This window comes from Bos javanicus, chromosome X (genome assembly GCF_032452875.1).
Source record: "Bos javanicus breed banteng chromosome X, ARS-OSU_banteng_1.0, whole genome shotgun sequence".
Classification (NCBI taxonomy): domain Eukaryota; kingdom Metazoa; phylum Chordata; class Mammalia; order Artiodactyla; family Bovidae; genus Bos; species Bos javanicus.
Genome location: NC_083897.1, coordinates 142,630,458 through 142,646,067, shown reverse-complemented (window position 1 = coordinate 142,646,067; position 15,610 = coordinate 142,630,458). Strand labels below are relative to the sequence as shown.

Genomic DNA, 15,610 nt, shown 5'->3' with positions numbered 1-15,610 from the left:
AATCTGCTTGTCCATTTTCCCGTTGAAGGACATGTGGGTGCTTTTATTTTGAGCCCATTGAGAAAAAAATATTTATTGAATTCATGAACAATCAACTTCTTTAAATTTTCTTATTTTGATTTGAAAAAAATTTATATGGACTGTTTTTTTTTAAGTTTTCAATGAATTCAGAATTGCTATTGTTTTATGTTTTGGGATTTTGGCCACGAGGCATGTGGGATCATAGCTCCCTGACCAGGGATTGAACTAGAAGGTGAACACTTAACCACTGGACCAACCGGGCAGTCCCGAAACTTTCTTATTTTGAGATGGAGACACAGGACAAGCTGTGAAACGGATACAGAGTCCTTGTATCTTACCCAGCTTATCAAAGGATAATCACATTACTATAGTACAGTATCAATACCAGGACCTACAAATTGATACAATACTCTGTTAACTAGACTACAGATCTTATTCAAATGTCACCACTTTGTACATAATAAAGCATTGTGTGTATGGGCGAGGGTGGCTCCCCAGCTGGCTCAGTGGTAAAGAATCTGCCTGCCAATGCAGGAGACGTGAGTTCGATCCCTGAGCCTGAAAGATCCCCCAGAGGAAGGCATGGCAACCCACTCCAGTATTCCTGCCTGGAGAATCCCATGGACAGAGGACCCTGGTGGGCTACAGTCGGTGGGGTTGCACAGAGTCAGACACGACTAAAGAGTCTGAGCACACACACACACACACACGTGTGTGTTTATGTAGGAGAATCAACTTATGATTTTGTTTGCTATTTCAATGAGTAATATTTCTTGTATCACTTTTTTGTTCTTATTTTCCATTAAACTTGCTTTTTTTTTTTTTTCCCACTAGCTGCCTGGAAAATCCCATGGATGGAGGAACCTGGTGAGCTGCAGTCCATGGGGTCACTAAAAGTCAGACACAGCTAAGTTACTTCACTTTCACTTTTCACTTTCATGCATTGGAGAAGGAAATGGCAACCCACTCCAGTGTTCTTGCCTGGAGAATCCCAGGGACGGGGGAGCCTGGTGGGCTGCTGTCTATGGGGTCACACAGAGTCGAACTCGACTGAAGTGACTTGGCAGCAGCAGGTGAAAAATTAGTGGATTTTACATATTTTTATATTTCTCTGAAAACTTTTAAAGAAACATTTTACTCCATTTTAACCCATTTTAATTTCAATTTGTTTCAGTTCAAAATACCTTTAAAATTTCCCTAAGGACATTCTCTTTTGATCAAAATGAACTCAGAACTGTGTTAGCTCCTAAATATGTGGAGAGTTTCTACAAATGCAATGCTTGTCAACTTCTCATTTAATCCCACTGTGATGTAGAATTAGGATGAAATGCAAGAAAATATTTGGTTCAAGCAAACAAACAGAAAACCCCAGCAGAAGCAAAGAATGCTATTTAAAACCTGAAGAGAGATTAGGAGAGAAATATAGAGAACATATATTCCAATTTTTGAAAAACGCCTGGCAAACTTTCAGGAGATAGTCTTATCAAGACTATGAAAAACCTTGAGCTTGATAACAGTATAAATAAATTACAATGCAGCAGTTTGTGGATGATCTCCAGAAAGTGATGAGAAGCGTATTTTACAGCTTGTTATCAAGCTGCTGGAAAATCCTTAGGGTTGCAAAGAAAAGGTATTTTTTTCTGCTTTTCCCCCATTTCACATGACTACTCACAGCTTGCATCAGTCCATAAAAGGCGTGATCACTCCATAAAGTTTTAGCTTGCTTGGAGCAATATTTTACCTTTTTGAGAAAGCTGAAATGACCAGCCAAATTACAATGAAAATCAAACCAACGAAGGGTAAAAACCTGCCTTTCATTTCTCAAAGGCAGGAGGGTAAAGTGCTCGTTTCACCGCTCATTAAATCTGGTTCATAGGTGCGTGCCATGAAGGAAAAAGGAGTTTAGTAGCATCTGGCGAGAACAGAGCGTAGCCGGGGCGTTGCATGTCATTCCACTTACACATTTCAAGATGACCACGGAGAAACCATCTAGTCAAAGCGAGGATTCTTCCGGGAGTCACGTGTAGATATGAGAGTTGGACCATAAAGAAGACTGAGTGCTGAAGAATTGATGCTTTTGAACTGTGGTGCTGGAGAAGACTCTTTAAGAGTCCCTTGGACTGCAAGGAGACCCAACCAGTCCATCCTAAAGGAGATCAGTTCTGAATATTCATTGGAGGGACTGAGGCTGAAGCTCCAATCCTTTGGCCACCTGATGCGAAGAGCTGACTCATTGGAAAAGACCCTGATGCTGGCAAAGATTGAAGGCAGGAGGAGAAGGGGACGACAGAGGATGAGGTGGTTGGATGGCATCACCGACTCGATGGACATGAGTTTGAGCAAACCCCGGGAGTTGGTGAAGGACAGGGAGGCTCTTTTATGCAAAGAGTCAAACATCACTTAGTGCCTGAAGAGCAACAAGGAATAACCGTTGCGAGTCCAGCCGAAAGCCACCGAAGGTGTTAAAACGACCGGTCACTCTGTTGACAGAGAAACTGAGAGAAGTTCCATCTAAGGACAGACTGTGTGGTTGTGAAAACTGTCCTTGAGGAGAGGGAAGAGTTTGGGGAGGCTGATTCCTGGAGTCCATTTCTAAGGCAGATCCCCATAGCCTCCATTTCCCTCCAGCTGTGACCATGAGAAATAAGTAGTCCAGAATAGAGTGAAGCCAGCCAGAAAGACCAACACAAATATCGTCTGTGAACACAGGTATCTGGAATCTAGGAAAACGGTACAGATGAACCTATTTGCAGGCCAGAAGTAGAGGCGAAGGCATAGAGAACGGAGCTGTGGACTGAGTGGGAGAAGGAGAGGGTGGGATGGATTAAGAGTGTGGCCCTGACCTATGTATACCACTAGGTGTGAAATGTGGCTTTGAGCTGCTTTTTCCTTCTGCGGCTGGACGGTTCTCCTGTGACCGTGATTCAGTTCCTTTTTTTGGCCTTTGGCGTGAAAACCTTGTACAAGGAAGATGCAGACCTACTCTGACAACTTGAGTGCCACACGCTCTGAGTCTGTGGAAGGTTTTTGCATCCTCACCCCACGCCTGCTTGCTTTTGAAGGCAGCAACAGGGCAGTTGAAATTAAACCCAGGGTTAGAGACAGTGTCTGTCTGCAACAGTCCCTGAAAGGCAGTAAGATTATCCATTTTTGGTCAAGGTATTGTAAATATAAGCAGTCTCTTAAGAGTGATTGTGCTGTGCTTAGTCACTTAGTCGTGTCCGACTCTTTGAGACCCCATGGACTGTAGCCCGCCAGGCTCTTCTGTCCACAGGATTCTTCAGGCAAGAATACTGGAGTGGGTTGCCATTTCCTTCTCCAGGGAATCTTCCCAACCCTGGGATCAAACCTCAGTCTGCTGCATTGCAGGCAGATTCTTTACCATCTGAGCCACCAGGGCTCATACTATGATACAATGTATATCTAAAATATACATATATTTTAGATATATGTATTTCTTTGGAAGGAATGATGCTAAAGCTCAAACTCCAGTACTTTGGCCACCTCATGTGAGGAGTTGACTCATTGGAAAACTCTGATGCTGGGAGGGATTGGGGGCAGGAGGAGAAGGGGACGAAAGAGGATGAGATGGCTGGATGGCATCACCGACTCGATGGACGTGAGTCTGAGTGAACTCCGGGAGTTGGTGACAGACAGGGAGGCCTGGCGTGCTGCGATTACGGGGTCACAAAGAGCTGGACATGACCGAGCGACTGAACTGAACTAAACTGATGGGAAAGTAAATGGCAACCCACTCCAGTATTCCTGCCTTGGATAAATTCCATGGACAGAGGAACCTGGCAAGCTCCAGTCCACAGAGTTGCCAAGAATGAGACACCACTGAGCAACTAAATCATGACCACCACGTGTATTACTGTGATACAACATACACCTAAAGAGGTTCAAGTCATCTTCTTTGTCTAAAATTGGATCAAGAATACTAGTGTAATTCCTGGCAAAAATTGATTCCGTTTCTTTTCATATGAAATAGAACGTTTGCTGCTCAGCAGCTCAGTCGGCCCCAACTCTTTGCCACCCTTTGGATGGTAGCCCACCAGGCTCCTCTGTCCATAAATATTTTCCAGGTGAAAATACTGGAGTGGGTTGCCATTTCCTCCTTCGTGGTACACCTATAGTAAAGCAGTATGTGTCCACAGGGAAAGTAAATGAGGTATCTGGCAGTCCAGTTTCACCTTGATAAATTTAACACACCAACTCTTTCCTGTTTATATACAAGAACCACTCATTATCATGGGCTTACTCAGCGGCTCAGTGATAAAGAATCTGCTTGTGATGCAGAAAACGCAGGAGGCAGGGGTTCCATCCCTCGGCTGGGAAGATACCCTGGAGAAGGGAATGGTGACCCACTCCAGAATTTTTGCCTGGAGAATCCCATGAACAGAGGAGGCTGATGGGCTGCGGTCCAAAGGGCCACAAAGAGTTGATCAAGACTGAAGTGACTTAGCACGCACACACGCAAGCACACACATTCAAGCTACTAGTTATACTCCAATTTGTAGATGAGGAACTTGAATCTCACAGCTTAACATTTTCATCTAGCTAGTCAGTGATATCTCAGCACGGGAGTTCTTAGCAAGAATTCTGTGTTTGATGAGAATTACATACTGAGTTACATATTAAATGATAGAGCTAATGATACATTTTTAAAATTCATTATGCTGACAATGAAATGATGCTTTTGAAATGTAGTGTTGGAGAAGACTCTTGAAGAGTCCCTTGGATGGCAAGGAGTCCAACCAGCCCATCCTACGGGAAATCAGTCCTGAATATTCATTGGTAGGAGTGCTGTTGAAGCTGAAACTCCAATCCTTTGGCCTCCTGATGCTAAGAGCTGATTCATTTGAAAAGACCCTGGTGCTGGGAAAGATTGAAGGCAGGAGGAGAAGGGGATGACAGAGGATGAGATGGTTGGATGACCTCACCAGTCCAATGGACATGAGTGTGAGTAAAGTCTGGGAGTTGGTGATGGACAGGGAGGCCTGGTATGCTGCAGCCCATGGGGTCGCAAAGAGTCAGACACGACTGAGAGACTGAACTGAACTGACTGAATGCTAACTGCGGTCGTTAGAACTTCTCCGTGGGAACTATACTTTTAATAAACTGGTACTCTTAGACAACGTGATTTAAGAAGCTAATCCAGGCCTCCCCTGGTGGCTCAGGGGTAAAGAATCTTCCTGCAAATCCTGCAGCTGTAGAGTAGCTCCCACGTAGCAACAAGACCCAGTGTTAAGAAAAGCTAATCCAATTAATCCTAACAATAATAATAAAAAAAAAAGATGCAATCCTCTTTCTACTATCATAGAAAGGAATTCCACTGTCTTCCCAAGTTAAGACAGCAACAACGCAAAAACTTCAGCAAAGAAAAAGATTGGAATTGAGTCCATGACTATTTGCCCTCCAGTGGACGCGGCTGGCCGTCTGCAGTGTGGAAGTCTTAGGTTCTACCCGAGCCATTTTCAGCCACAAAACAATTCTAGGCCAACGTTCCAGAGTCCAGTTTTCTGACAAAGTTCAGAAATAACCGGTCATTTTCCCCTTTGTATTCAATTTATCTTCAGTGCCATCTTACTATGTACGGTTCACTGGTAGCCCAGAGGGTAAAGAATCTGCCAGCAATGCTGGAGACCATGATTTGATCCCTGGGGTCAGGAAGATCCCCTAGAGAAGGGAATGGCACCCACTCCAGTATTCTTGGTGCTGCCCTGGTGGCTCAGTCAGTAAGGAATCTGCCTCCCATGCAGGAGACTTGGGTTCGGTCCTTGGGTGGGGAAGATCCCCTGGAGAAGGAAATGGCAACCCACTCCAGTATTCTTGCCTGGAAAAATCCCATGGACATGGGAGCCTGGTGGGCTATGGTCCATGGGGTCGCAAGAGTCGGACATGCCTTTGAGACTAAAGCACCAGCCCCAGCATTCTTGCCTGAGAAATCTCACGGACAGAGGAGCCTGGTGGGCTACAGTCCATACGGTTCCAAGAGTCCGACACGACTGAGCGACTTTCACTTCAAGCACTGTCATAGATAGTGGGTGGGAAATGCAATCTTTACAGGGAGCTTAAAATCAACCTCTTATAAAAGCAAACTGGAACATCACACGGTCATGATCTTTACCACTGCATCTTAAAGGCCACGGCCATCTAGTTCCAAGCACCGTGCAAGGCAGGGTTTAAGGAAAGCGTCGTACAGAAGAACGCCAAAGGGGAATGATATTCCAAAACACAAGTTGAGTCTTCTAAAAATCACGTCAACACTCCCAGATCACATTTCTTCTGACAACCATGTTTTTCTTTTCTCTCTGTCTCACTTGCTTTCTCTGCCTGCTTCCTTGCATATTTCAAAGACTCTCTCTCTCGATCTTTACTAAATAGAGCACTTAGCGATCTTTCCTAAATAGAGCACTTAGCAACATTCTCTGTGATTGCTGGCCTCATCCTTTACAGACTCTGCTCAGAACACCTACCCATCAGTCACAGAAAGGGGGCCTTGGCCCTTCCCTGGTGGTTCAGCAGCTAAGACTATACACTCCCAGCACAGGGGGCCCAGGTTCACTCCCTTTTCGGAGAACTAGATCCTACAGCCTGCAATCAAAGTTTCTACATGGTGCAACAAAGACCCAGCTCAGCCAAATAAATATAAAAAAGAAAAGAAAAGAAAATGGGGGTGCTGGGCAAGCCAGTTCTTTCCTCCATGGAAATAATCCAAGCTGCATGAGACACAGAGTGAACACAGTCTACCCTGAGACATCTCTAACGTAGCTATCCCTTCATCCTCCAACGCAGCAGCGTTGGGGTGTTCTTATAAACTGATTAGGGTTTCTGGGTCAGGAAGAGCCCCTGGAGGAGAAAATGGCAAGCCGCTCCAGTGTCCTTGCCTGGAGAATCCCATGGACAGAGGAGCCTGGCGGGATACAGTCCCTGGGTTCCCAAAGAGTTGGACACGACTGACATGACTTAGCATTCACGAATGCAAACACGACTTCACAATTCAGACTCTGGCATCTAGCGGGCTTCTGCTGGACCACCATGCAAGCTCCTTTAAAACCCAAGTGCATTCCCTTTCACGTTTTACTGGAGGAAGCGAAGCCCACACGCTCTCCATACGTCCTTCATATTTACCCACCGTCCCCTTTGGAGCCAGGACCCTCTTCAGAACACATTACCTGTACTCACCATTGCTCCTGAGGCTCCTCTTGGCCGTAACCATCTCTCAGAGCTCCCTTTGTTTTTGGAGATCTGGAGACTGAAGAAGGACCTGGTAAATATTCTGTAGAATGTCTGTTCCTACTGGGATGTGTTTGAGGTTATTCTCACGACTAGATTGGCTTATAGCTTTATTTTTTTTTTTTGGAAGGAAGATTTGAAAGGCACCACGTTCTACCAAGGGAATATATGACCTACAGGACTCACACTGGGCATACTGACGGACTATGTGGCTGAGGTCCTAGCTCTTAAGTTTCCTAGCTCTTAAGTTACTTTCTAACTGCTTTCCTTGTTTTAACCACTGGAAGAGACTCACTCGCCACAGCCTGTCAGTAAGGAGTTAGAAATTCTATACCACATCTTCAAGTGGGGAGTCATGACATAAATTACTGGGAATTCTTCTGTGCCTCTGTATTTGAGCTTCACTAATCATATGATGATCAGTTCCCTATGCTAATCACACGATCATTAGCTTCCCTGGTGGCTCAGACGGTAAAGCGTCTGCCTGCAATGTGGGAGACCCGGGTTCGATTCCTGGGTCAGGAAGATCCCCTGGAGAAGGAAATGGCAATCCACTTCAGCACTCTTCCTGGAAAATCCCATGGATGGAGCAGCCTGATAGGCTACAGGCCATGGGGTTGCAAAGAGTCGGATATGACTGAGCGATTTCACTTCACTTCAATCATATGAGATGAGATAGTTGGATGGCATCACCAACTCAATGGACTTGAGTTTAAGCAAGCTCTGGGAGTTGGTGATGGACACGGCAGCCTGGCCTGCTGCAGAGCGTGGGGTCGTAAAGAGTTGGACACGACTGAGCGACTGAACAACAATCATATATTTATATGTCTTACACTTCGGTTAACACCTACTGCCATATGTCAACTCAGAAAAAATTATTTAGTACACGCCTGCATTCCTTATTCCAGTCACATTGTCTGATCTCTGTGGAAGAGATAAGACATTTAAAACCAGAGTTCTAGAGACTTCCCTGGAGATTTGAGGGTTAGGACTTTGCCTTTCAGTAGATGGGGGTTTGGGGTCAATCCCTGGTTGGGGAACCTAAGCTCTCACATGCCTGGAGGCCAGAAAAGCAGAACATAAGACAGGAGCAATGTTGTAACAGATTTCAATAAAGACTTTAAAAATGGTTCACATCAAAAGAAAAAAAAGTCTGAAAAAAAAAGTGTGTGTGCTCAGTCACTCAGTCGTGTCAAACTCTTTGCAATTCCATGGACCGTAGCCCACCAGGCTCCTCTGTCCACAGGATTCTTCAGGCAAGAATACTGGAGTGGGTTGCCATGCCCTCCTCCAGGGGATCTTCCCAACCCAGGGATCAAAACTGCGTCTCCTGTGCCTCCTGCATTGACAGGCGGGTTCTTTACCACTAGCACCATCAGAGAAGCCCAGATACACACTAGAAAATCTGAAGACACTGTAACAAGGGCACCGAGCATCCTGAAACCATACAAGATTAGAGGGGAGGGGAGATGTGATTCTTGGCTAGATGGTAAATATATGTGAGATCCACCGTTACTACAGGGACCATCCTATCAGGGTCCCAAACGATCTTGTCTTTAAAAAGTCTCAGTTGTCTTTCCACCCTCCTGGTGCTGTTACTTTCTGTAGGCACCATGTTTAGGACCACCAGATCACACACACACACACACACACAAAATCATCATAAAAATCAGTAAACTTTGAAACTGTACCCAACAGGGGCCTGACCTACAAAGTAAGAAATGCTACCTGTCAATAATCGAAAGAATCCTACTAATAAACTGGAAAATCTAGACCGTGTGCAAATCTTCCACGTTTTTTTGTTTTGTTAATCATATACACATCTTTGATTCAGGAAATCAACCCAGAATATTCACGGGAAGGACTGATGCTGAAGCTCCAATCCTTTGGCCACCTGATGCAAAGAGCCGACTCATTGGAAAAGACCCTGATGCTGGGAAAGATTGAGGGCGGGAGGAGAAGGGGACGACAGAGGATCGGATGGTTGGATGGCATCACCGACTCAATGGACACGAATTTGAGCAAGCTCCAGGAGATGGTGATGCACAGGGAGGTCTGGCGTGCTGCAGTCCATGGGGTCACAGAGTCCAACGTGACTGAGTGACTCAAATGATACCCATCTTTTATTGCCATTAATAACATTACTGGACATTCCCTGGTGGGTCCAGTGGTTGAGAATTCGCCTGCCAGGGCGGGGGACACAGCTTCAGTCCCTGGTCTGGGAAGATCACACACGCTGAGAAGCAACCAAGCCCGTGTACCACAATTACTAAAGCTTTGCTCTACATCCTGGGAGCCACTGCAAGAGAAGCCTCTGAAATGAGAAGCCTGCATATCGCAACTAGAGAATAGCCCCTGCTCGCCGCAACTAGAGCAAGTCCACATGCAGCAATGAAGACCCACAACAGCAAAAAAAAAAATTTTTAATAAATTTTAAAAATAACCTTGCTATACAGAAAAGGATCAGTGCTTTTCTAAACAAACGAGGAATCTGCTTTTTCTTATGAAACACGGCTGCTTGAAAGAACAATGCTAATAATTAGACATTTTTGAAATAGTTTCATGGCAGTCATTTGTGTAATAAATGACTTCCCTGGCTGTTGAAAAAATTACATTAAGCAGTTCAATAAGCTAAAATGCCAAGGAATTTGCAAATATTTAGTTTGTGCACTGTATCTGCCAAACACTGGTTTAACACCTCAGAGACAAAAAAAAAAAAAAAAAAGCAATAATCTATCCTAGGGGACTTCCCTGGAGACAGTGGATAAAACTCCATGCTCCCAATGCAGGCGGCTGGGATTCGATCCGTGATCAAGGAACTAGATCCTACATGCTGCAAGTAAGACCCAGCACAGTCAAATAAATAGACAAAAATAAATATTAATTTAAAACAAAATAATCTATCCTATTTTATTCTAAGGTGGCTTCTGATGTTCTCTGAATTTTTGTCATCAATGAGAATTAACGCTCAAGTTTTGCCCAACAGAGCCTATGAAGCCAGTCTTCAAGAGTGTACCATGTCATATGGAGGGAGCTGAAATTCATGGGAAGTTTAATAGCCTGTTTTCCAAAGAATACACTGCTCTTGGGGCAGGATCACTCTCACTTAGGTGGGAAGGAAAACAGTGGAATGTAATCTCTGAAGGAGTTCCCTGGGGGCTCAGAGGGTAAAGAATCTGCCTGCAATGCAGGAGACCCGGGTTCGATACCTGGGTCAAGAGGAGGGCATGGCAACCCACTCCAGGATTCTTGCCTGGAGAATCCCATGGACAGAGGAGCCTGGAGGGGTACAGTCCCTGGGGTCACAAACGTGCCTGTCCCAAGAGTACCCCAGGTCAGAGGACTGAAGACGGTCACTTGTGTGGCCCGAGGGACCTGGAGGCATGGCTATAGTCCTGCAGCCACTAGCTGTCCCAGTGTTTCATTCTTATGGGAAAGAAGGTCACTGGCAAGTGAGCTTCCTTCCTGACTTGGCACGTGGAAATGTCTGATTTAAGTGGCAACAGACGAAGACGGACAGAAACAGAGACCGAGAGACAGACGGTGAGAAGGGAGAGGTTAACATTTTACTCACGGTTCCCTTTTTTTTTTTTTTTGCCACCTGGAAAGAGCTTCTGGCTATCTCGGGACATTCACATTAAGAATGTGACTGTAATGGTCCTGATGAATCTATTTGCAGGGCTGCAGTGGAGAGACAGACTTGGGGGCACAGAGGGGGAAGGAGAGGGTGGGACAAACTGAGAGAGTAGCGTGGACATCTATACATGGACCGTGTGTGAAATAGACAGCTAGTGGGAACCTGCTCTGTAGCACAGGGTTCTCAGCTCACTGCAGTCTGATGACCTAGAGGGCTGGATGGGGGTGGGCGGGAAGCTCAAGAGAGAGGAGATGTATGTCTACATATTAAAAGCAGACACATCACTTTGTCAACAAATGTCTGTCTAGTCAAGGCTATGGTTTTCCCAGTAGACATGTGTGGGTGTGAGAGTTGGACTATAAAGAAAGCTGAGCACCGAAGAATTGATGCTTTTGGACTGTGGTGTTGGAGAAGACTCTTGAGAGTCCCTTGGACTGCAAGGAGATCCAACTGGTCCATCCTAAATGAAATCAGTCCTGAATGTTCATTGGAATGACTGCTGTTGAAGCTGAAACTCCAATCCTTTGGCCACCTGATGCAAAAAACTGACTCATTTGAAAAGACCCTGATGCTGGGAAAGATTGAAGGCGAGAGGAGAAGGGGGCGACAGAGGATGAGATGGTTGGATGGCATCACTGACTCACTGCACATGGATTTGGATGGACTCCGGGAGTTGGTGATGGACAGGGAGGCCTGGCGTGTTGCGGTTCATGGGGTCACGAAGAGTCAGACACGACTGAGTGCCTGAACTGAACTGAACTGATGGCTGATTCATGATGTTGGACAGCATAAACCAACACCACATTGTAAAGCAATTATCCTCCCATTAAAAATAAAAAAAAAATTTTTAATTTAACTTTAAAGACACTGGCATGGACTTCCCTGCTCGTCCACTGGCTAAGGATCTGCCTGCCGATGCAGGCCACAATCATTTTCATCCCTCGTCCAGGAAGATTCCACGTGCCATGGGACAACTAAACCAGTGTGTCATGACTACTGAGTCTGTGCTCTCAAGTCCGTAGTCTGCGACAAGCGAGGCTACCACAACGAGAAGCCAGGCCACCACAATTAGAGCGTAGCCCCCGTTTGCTGGAACCAGAAAAGAAAAACAAAAACACCTGCACAGCAATGAAGACCCAACACAGCCAAAATTAATAGAAATTGCTTAAAAAAGAAGCAATGACATGTACATTAGCACCCAAACTGTGAAATACTTAAGGATGGATCTAGAAAAATAAGTGCGACAAGACGTGTATGAGGCAAACTACAAAATCAGACAGGAAGAAAACCAAAGAGCTAAACGTATGGACAGATGTGCCATGTTGGTGGGTAGAACGTCTCAACACCGCCAAGATGTCAGTTCTTTCCACCTTGGTCTACAGATCTAAAGCAATCTCAGGCAAAATTTCAACAAGTCCCATTTTATGGACATCAATTTTGTTGTTGTTGTTCAGTCACTAAGTCGTGTCCAAGTCTTTGTGATCCCACAGACTACAGCCCGCCAGGCTTCCCTGCCCTTCACTATCTCTTGGAGTTTTCTCAAACTCATGTCCATTGAGTCGGTGATGCCATCCAACCATCTCATCCTCTGTAGTCCCCTTCTCTTCCCACCTTCAATCTTTCCCAGCATCAGGGTCTTTTCCAATGAGTCAGCTCTTCACATCAGGTGGCCAAAGGATTGGAGCTTCAGCTTCAGCATCAGTCTTTCCAATGAACACTCAGGACTGATTTCCTTTAGGATGGACTGGTTCGATCTCCTTGCAATCCAAGGGACTCTCAAGAGTCTTCTCGAGTACCATGGTTCAAAAGCATTGTTGATGATGCTAAAGTTTATATGACTGAGAAATAAAATTTATCCACATCTCCCCAGACTTGCTCTCACATAATTCCAAATCCAGAATCGAATTTTACTTTTTTCTTTCCTTCTTTTCCTTCCTTCGCCTGCCCCCTTTTCCCCCTCTAAACAAGCAACATTTTGTTTCTTTTTGGGGGGCACAAAACCCTTTTCCCTTAAATATATCCATGTATTTCTCTGAAATTTATTCCAGAGTGTGCCTCCCATAACTCACATACTCACAGAGAACTCCTATCTGTCCTGTAATAACCCTTAAGCATCTACAAATCTCTACACCAGGGGTTGGCAAACTATTTCTAGGAAGGATCAGGTATTAACAGTACATCTTTTACGCTTCACAGGTAAGGCCGTCTGTGTCAGTTTTTTGAAAGATTTTAGCACTTTTTTGAGGTCAAACTTACATACCATGCAATTCACCCATTCTCAGGTGTGCTTCAGTGCTTTTTTAAAGTTAATCTGTATCACTGTCCAGTCTTCACTATTTAAGTCCAGTTGACTTCCCTGGTGGCTCAGATGGTAAAGCGTCTGCCTACAAAGCGGGAGACCCAGGTTCAATCCCTGGGTCGGGAAGATTCCCTGGAGAAGGAAATGGTAACCCACTCCAGTATTCTTGCTTGGAAAATCCCATGGACCGAGAAGCCTGGTAGGCTACAGGCCATGGGGTCTCAAAGAGTCGGACATGACTGAGCGACTTCACTTTCACTTTTCACTTAGAACATTGACATCCCTTTAAAAAGTCCTCTCGTGCCCATATTCAGGCAACTGCACTTCAAACTCAGGCAACTCTATTCTCTAGGGGAAAAAAAAAATGCCTTTGCCTACTTGTCAAATGAATGGAATCATACGCTTTTTTTTTTTTTTTGCTTAGCATACTGTTTTTATGGCTCATTCAGCTGTAACATGTCCCTGTGACTTGCTCCTTTCTTTGTGGAAGAGGATTCATTTAGATGGATATACCACAGTGTATCTATCTATTCATGCAGTGATGGGCATTTGGGACTTTTTCCAGGTTCTAGCTGTCAAGAAGAATGCTTTGAACATTGGTCAAAAAGTATAAACGGACAGTTAGGAGATGAATAAGTTCCGGGGAACTGATGCCCAGTGCTGGGCTGAGAGTAACCAACACTGTATTGTATTAATTGAAAGCTACTACAGCGTTGCTGTTGTTCAACTGCCAGGCTTCCCTGTCCTTCACCATCACGGGGGCTATCTTTAAAAAAAATAAATGGAGGTGGTGGAGGGTTTAGATAATGCTATGATGCAAATCCTCTTGCAACATATAAATGTATCAAATCATTAAACTGTGCAACTTAACCTCACACAATGTGGCATGTTGGACATATCACAAAAGTTAACGCTCATGTGTCAATGCACACATCCATGGACAATGCATGCATGAATGAGTGTGGCTCTGTTCCAATAAAACTTTATTTGCAAAAGTGAGACGGGGGCCATATTTGTCCAAAGGGCCATAACTGCCTGGCCCCTAGCTGTTACCCACATTCTTGAGTGCCTGGAAACAGGAAGCCTTACAGCCAAGCCATATGCATTTATCTGTTAATGCCTCTCTCTTCACATAACCTTGAACCGTGTTGGGGCAAGACAATGTTTTGCTGGATACTTTTCTAATGCCCTGCCGGTTCCTAACACAACAGGCACAGAATAAATAGCATGCTTGAGTTCACTCAGTTGTGTCCGACTCTTTGCGACCCCATGGACTGTAGCCCGCCAGGCTCCTCTGTCCATGGGGATCCTTCAGGCAAGAATACTGGAGGGGAATACTGGAGGGGAATACTGAAGGGAATGGGTTGCCATTCCCTTCTCCAGGGGATCTTCCCAACTCAAGGATTGAACCCAGGTCTCCCTCATTACAGGGAGGTTCTTTACTGCCTGAGCCACCAGGGAAGCCCCAATAACTGAGTAAGTCATACTTATTGAGCCCAAGAAATAGAACTATGCCTAATTATCAGAATTTGATTCAATGCTCATGATGGCCGTACTCTGAAGATAAAACAATCGACAACACAATAGGATTCTTCTTTTTGAGCTATATTTTTTTCACAAGGATTCAGAGTCATTCAATACGATTCAGTTGGTGAATTATGTCTCTCTCTCCAATGTAGAGGTTTCCTTCTTTTTGTTCAGTGGCTAAGTCACGTCAGACTCTTTGCAACCCCGTGGATTGTGGCAGCCAAACTCTTAAATTTTCCAGTAACTGTAAGGCATTCTAGAAAATCATTTGCATGTTTAGAACATCATCAGAAAAGAAATACTGTTAAAACTATCTTGATGTTTACAAGGAATAGATAACAGGAATGCCAGTGGGTTTAAATGACATTTTCCCCGGAACTTATTAGATGATGAAGGCAATGAATTTAAGCATCAACTGTCATTATTAACATTCCCTTCATCTCTAATATGGTTAATTTAGGGACGTTCTACAGCGACGTATTCCCAAGCCAAAACAATTTCTTTTTAAGAATATATTCCAAATGCCAGATGCATAATTCTTTTTTGGAAATATACTCCTGACAAAGCAATGGAATGCTCTTGCCATTCTGAATAGCTTTTGAAACCCCAGCTCAGACCTTAAAAGGACTGACTCATGGCTCAGAAAAACGCAATAAAACTGAATTGAATTAACAAAATGATACCCAGAAGGGAAAATAAGGCTGCCTGTGAATAAGTGTATGTTATACAGTGGGTGATTCTTGGTCAAGAAGTGTAATTTATACTCTGTATCGACTTGCTTTTATGGCGTTTTTTAAAGTTCAAGGTTACAGGCAGATTCCTACATAAGCAGCCCAAATTCTCCATCCTTTCTAATCCATGCTATCGTGCTAATAATTCATGGCAAT

General features: G+C 44.5%; 1 non-coding gene across 1 annotated transcript; it reads left to right on the top strand.

The window, feature by feature from the left end:
• The first annotated feature begins 13,250 nt into the window (after nt 1-13,250).
• Nucleotides 13,251-13,322, top strand: TRNAC-ACA (transfer RNA cysteine (anticodon ACA)). Its single transcript has one exon. It is a non-coding gene; the product is annotated as a tRNA-Cys (tRNA).
• Nucleotides 13,323-15,610: the final 2,288 nt, after the last annotated feature.